We start from the raw sequence: 5600 nt of genomic DNA, 5'->3' as shown, positions 1-5600 counted from the left end.
AACCCAAACTTTGAATAACGTTTTAACTTTTAATGGATTGACCCGTTGAAACATACAATGGCCCGTTTATTACAAATTTTGAGACTTGAGTCAGTAATTTTTTTTATATAATCATATAACTTATTTTTAATGAATGATCACTGTAACCCTATGTATTCTATTTTGGTTCCATAATAATTGGTTTTTTTTTTTTTTTTTTAATTCGACTGAACTGAAGACATGATCGATTTCTCGTTCAACCAGTTGAACCCACGGGTCCAACCGTCCAAACTTGTTTTAAAAATTGAATATAAACATAATGAAAAACTTCTACCATTAAATCTAAAGATTCCCGGATGGATAATATAAGGTTGGCCCATTAACTTTTTATTAACGTATGTGGATTTTTAATAATATCATTCATTGACCCGTTTATTTTTTTTATTTTTTTCCGACATATTATATTAGGTAAACTTTCTAAACCAAAAAGAAAAAGAAAAAAAAAATAGACTTCAGTTATCATTGATTTGATCAGAATCGTTATCATTTTATAAATAAACTTTGTACTTTACTTAGTTCGAAAACAATGTTATTTGAGTAATAATTAACAGGCTTCAAAATTAGCATTTTACAAAATATTGTTTTACATTTGATTTCATAGATCAAATATCTTTTTTTTTTTTTTTTTAAATCGTGAAGTTGGTGGAACTGGATGCAAATGGGTCTGAAATTTCATAATTCTAAGCAATAGTTTGTACAAGTGCGCCGATTATCGATTACAAAACTCGGGCAATAACTTTTTCACTTCCACGATCTTAAAATAACTCAAACTCCAGACCCCCTCCAGAACCCCCATTATAATCCAAATACTTTTTCGCTTTCTCTAACGCCGCCGCCTTAGACACCGCCACGTCATACGCCTCCGGCAACTCCGGTGGAGACGCACACCGTATCAAAGCCCAATTCAGCCCATCAAAAAACGGATGCTGTTTAATCTCCGCCGCCCCTCTATGAAACCCCAACCGATTCTCCGGCTCTTTCGCCAACAACCCTTTAATCAAATCCCTCGCCTGAAAACTAACCAGCGGCGTTTCCGGAAACCTAAGACTCTCCAAAACAACATTCGCCAACGTCTGATCGTTTCCAGGACCTTTAAACGGCGTTCTCCCGTACAAAAGCTCGTACAGAAATATCCCAAACGTCCACCAATCAACCGCACTTCCATGTCCGTCTCCTTTTATAATTTCAGGCGCCAAATACTCGTGAGTCCCGACAAAGGAATTTGACCGAGCCTCCGTCGGCTCAGCCACCATCTGTGGAAGTTTCCGACGTTCTCCGGCGAGGTCTTGTTTTGTTTTCCGACCTTTTGGTTGCCGGAAACATGAGACTTGAACTTGACAGGTGGGTTTCATACAGAAAGGATCAATACAACTGGAACCAGCGCATGGGCCCGACATCCTAGGTGGCTCTGTGGGTCCCGGACCCGTAGAAGGTGATCGGAGGAGAACCGGGTTCACGGAGCACCGAAGAGAAAGGTCAAAATCAGTCACCATGATGTGTCCATCTTCTCTGACTAAAATGTTTTCGGGCTTTAAATCTCGATAAACGATCCCAAGCATATGAAGGTATTCAAGAGCAAGAAGGACTTCAGCAACATAGAATCTACATTCAATTTCAATGTCTATTTTAGTAAAATTGGTAAAATAAAATAATGTTAAATTGAAATTGCACAATGCTATAATTTGCATACCTTGCAGCTTGTTCATGAAAGAATCTAGCGGGTTGTTTCTGTCTTAGAACATGAAGATCGCCACCAGGACAATACTCCATAACCAGACACGACAAGTTTTCAGATACAAAATGAGCGTAGAGTGTAGGGAGAAACGGGTGATCAAGAATGCTTAAAATCTCTCTTTCCATGTGAGCTCTAGGCATTTTTTGTCTTCTTTCTAAAAACTCATTATCCATGATTTTAATGGCAAAAGGGTAATTTGTCCCGATTAATTCAGCGAGATAAACAGTACCTATGTCCCCACACCCGAGTTTCTTCAACAGATTGAAATGTCCTAACCCTAGAAACCCGTTTTGTTTCATGATATGATTAATCGCCTGCCATCTTATGTCTTTTGACATGTGAGGTCTGTTTATGATAATACACCCACTGAGATTTCTGTCTTCACTTATGCTAGTACTTGAACTGTATTCACAAATGCTGCTATTTGAGCTTTGAGTGAATTCGCCTTTATCTTTGTATTTTGAGTTCTTATTGCTTATCAATGTGATGGTGGAAAGAGGTGATTTTGAAGAGTCTTTATTCGGTTGTTCTTTTTTGGATTCTTTCATAGTACAGTGGCATTTTTGGCATATTAGATTGGTTTCAGGAGATGAGGTAAATTCTTGCTTCGACTTTTTCTTCACGAGGTTCTTGTTTCAAATTACAGTCTTGACTACACGAGTTGACTTTCCTTTATAGCGTGACTTTGGGGTTGACTTATTTGGTGTAAGATTATTCTTTATGACGTTAACTTCGGAATTGACTGATTCCGATGAAGTTTCGGCTGGGATACAGGATGGCGGAGAAGGAATGGAATTCTTTTCTTGTATTGGTTCTTGACTACTTTCCGATTCCGGTACAAGTAAAATCTCATTCAGCTTTTGTGGAGGTTTTACTTTGACACTTTTTGTTGACTTTTCAAGATTCGGAATCTTAGCTGAAGTTCTGGATGTGCTTTCTTGATTCATGGAAGAAACGGAAACAGAACCGGAACCGGAACCGGAATCAGTGCCTTTAACAAAGGACTTGTAGAAATCAGTCAACTTACCGGAATCGGAAAGAGCAGGAGAGCCTGGAGGCATTGAATGTCGTTTGATGGCAGCCATTTCTGAAGCTTGAGAAATACATAAACCCCGTAAAGCTTGTTTCAAAGACACGGGTTCGGAATACCCGATTCCGGAGGAAGATGAATAGCTCATTCTCATTGGTTTCTTTGATGGGTTTTGGTTTTTTCTTGGTGTGTTGCCACCTGTTTCATCTGAATAACTGGAACCATTGAATGAAGTTCTGATATTGATACCTTCAAATAGCTTGTTGATGTCATCTTCTATATATCTACTGTACCCTTGAGGCTTTTTCTCTTTCTCTTTTGCCCTTGATTGGTGATAACGATTGGAATAATCACTCACTTTAGGTTCATCATTTAACTCAACAATCTCGTGTGTACCATAAAGTGAACCCATTTATTGCAATGTTTGCCTCAATGTGATAATTACACAGTGCAATGGGTTAAGGGGAGAATCCAGGTATGAAGAACATACTATTAGAAGTTTCTAGGAAAAACATATGTGGAAGGAATCCTGCAATGGGACCAATGGAAAACAAAGTCAGCCAGATCGCCTTTTCTGCTTTTTTTTTCATCATCATTTAATGTTATTAAGAAAAGCAGCACAGCTCACTGTTACGAAAAGAACTCAAGAAAATGAAAATGCATATGAACAAAGAAAAGGGTCCTGAAAAGTGCTTTTTTGCTCGAGGTCCCCACAAAGAGGATTCTTTCACTTGCTTTGAAGATATATTGAAAACAAAATCAACAATGTGAAAATGGTGCACGTTTTAAGAGTGTCATGGCACATAGTTTGTTTTTACTCAATTCCCTGAAGTATTAGGGTTTGATGTTCGTTTTCCAGCTTAATTCCAGGTGATTAAGCCATCGGGTATCAACATTTCAATCAAATCAAATATGCAATAAATCGATAGATATGCAGCAAAATATGTGATCTAGCATACTAGAAAAATCTTTGAGAAACCAAATTCACAACAGGCAAAACAGTATTTTTCTTATGATTCGCTCTGGCTTGTATATACCAAGAGGAGATCTACTGAATTTAAATAACTTCTGTTTTACCATTTCATCCGATACTTACCAAACGAAAACTCGAGAGCATAAAAACAATCGAAAACGAAATCTCACTTTAGTAACTGCATATTAGAACCATAATCACACAGACATTGAGCTAAAATAAAGCATCAAAATCAACACTAGAATGCACAGCGAGCCAATCAATAGAAAAACTTGCCTTCCAATTAGTTGATGTATCAAGCAGATTCGCACATAGAAAGTAAAGATTTAACAGTTAAAACAGATAAGATTAGAACGAAAAAAAATAAAAACATTGGGAGTTCAAACGCGGAGTTTTCGATGGGAGGCTGGGAACAAACTCCGACATCTGATATTAAATAAGTTTTAAGTACAGAAAAAGAGATAAAAAGTGGATCGAGAGTAGTTGAGCACTTACATGAATATTACGAATGCAGATTGAGACTTGAGAGATCTAGGGTTGGTTTATTTGTTGAAATGAGAGAGAAAGAGTTTTGTGTGTAGCAGTGAGAAATTGAAACGCTAGGTTAGGGGTTTGGAATCTGAGGTAAAATCGCAGAGCATCTGTGGACTGTGGTAGCAGATGGGGGAGTGAAAGGCCATGTCTGAGTGTGATGGATGTAGGCGTATAACGACAGTATCCGATTTGGACGATGGACCCTCAACATCTCTGTATCTGGATCCCTATCAAACACTGTTTGGGTCCCACTTCCTTGGATTAAAATGTTAGATGTCTAATGCCTTGCCTTCCTTATTCCTTGAATCTCGTTAAAATCGGTCATTTATAATTCTTTGTGTTGAGTAGATGTGATAAAAGAATTTTAATACAAAACATATATTTAGCTCCTTCCTAAAAATGAATGATAAAATGGCTTATAAGAGTGATAATGTTTCAAAGTCGTTTAAAAAACACTATTTAAAGTTCTGTATGGTACGCTACAACTAAATTTTTTTAAGTTGTTATATCTGACAAACTAAAAAATAGTTAAAAAGCTACATAAACTAGTTTTTCAAAAAAAAAAAATTAAACACTATCCTTTAAGCTAGCTTTTTATAGAAAACACATTCTTTTAAATACAATTTTATGTCATTTTATATATTTCAGTTAGTTTATCAATTAGTTTTAACAAACATCATTTTTAAAAATGAATGCAAAATATTACCGGTAAAAAATTAAGGGGAAATGATTTAAAATGGTAATTATGTTTTAAAATCGTTCAAAAAAACATCATCCAAATAACATCTTTATACAAAAAACACCAACGAACTATACATTTTGTTCAAACGTTAACCACTGGTAACGCAACTCCTTGTTTATTGGTGACATGACATTAATTGATATATTCCTCCTTTATAAATCGATTTAGGGCTTCTTCATGAACGAACGACTTTTTCTTCCTATTTGATGGCTTCTTCTTCTACTAAATCGATAATCTCCAACTCAAGCTCACACATTTCAAAGACACAGAAGATATTTGATGATGCAAATCCTTGTGGCTACAGGCACACTTCTCGAATTTGAAAATTAACCATGCAGAGTAATCCTGGAAAAAAGCTCAAGTTTGCCCCTACCAAATGGTAAGTTTAATTGAAAGCTTTATCATGTTCTTCTCTTATATATTTACTTACTTATGTGCTGTTTTTTTTAATATGAAGCTATTTATGGACATTTTATGACCTTGGATCCTTCATATACAAAATATTAATCGGATAATCAAAGCAAATATATATGATAAGTGCATGATA

At 36.1% G+C, this 5600-nt stretch overlaps 1 pseudogene; it reads right to left on the bottom strand.

Annotated features, from left to right (window-relative positions):
• Window positions 1-688: 688 nt before the first annotated feature.
• On the bottom strand, window positions 689-4618 carry LOC111905022 (serine/threonine-protein kinase D6PKL2-like; annotated as a pseudogene).
• Window positions 4619-5600: the final 982 nt, after the last annotated feature.

Source organism: Lactuca sativa, chromosome 1, assembly GCF_002870075.4.
Source record: "Lactuca sativa cultivar Salinas chromosome 1, Lsat_Salinas_v11, whole genome shotgun sequence".
In the NCBI taxonomy this organism is placed as follows: domain Eukaryota; kingdom Viridiplantae; phylum Streptophyta; class Magnoliopsida; order Asterales; family Asteraceae; genus Lactuca; species Lactuca sativa.
Note: the sequence above shows the minus strand (reverse complement) of the source record. Positions and strands in the feature narration are given on the sequence as shown.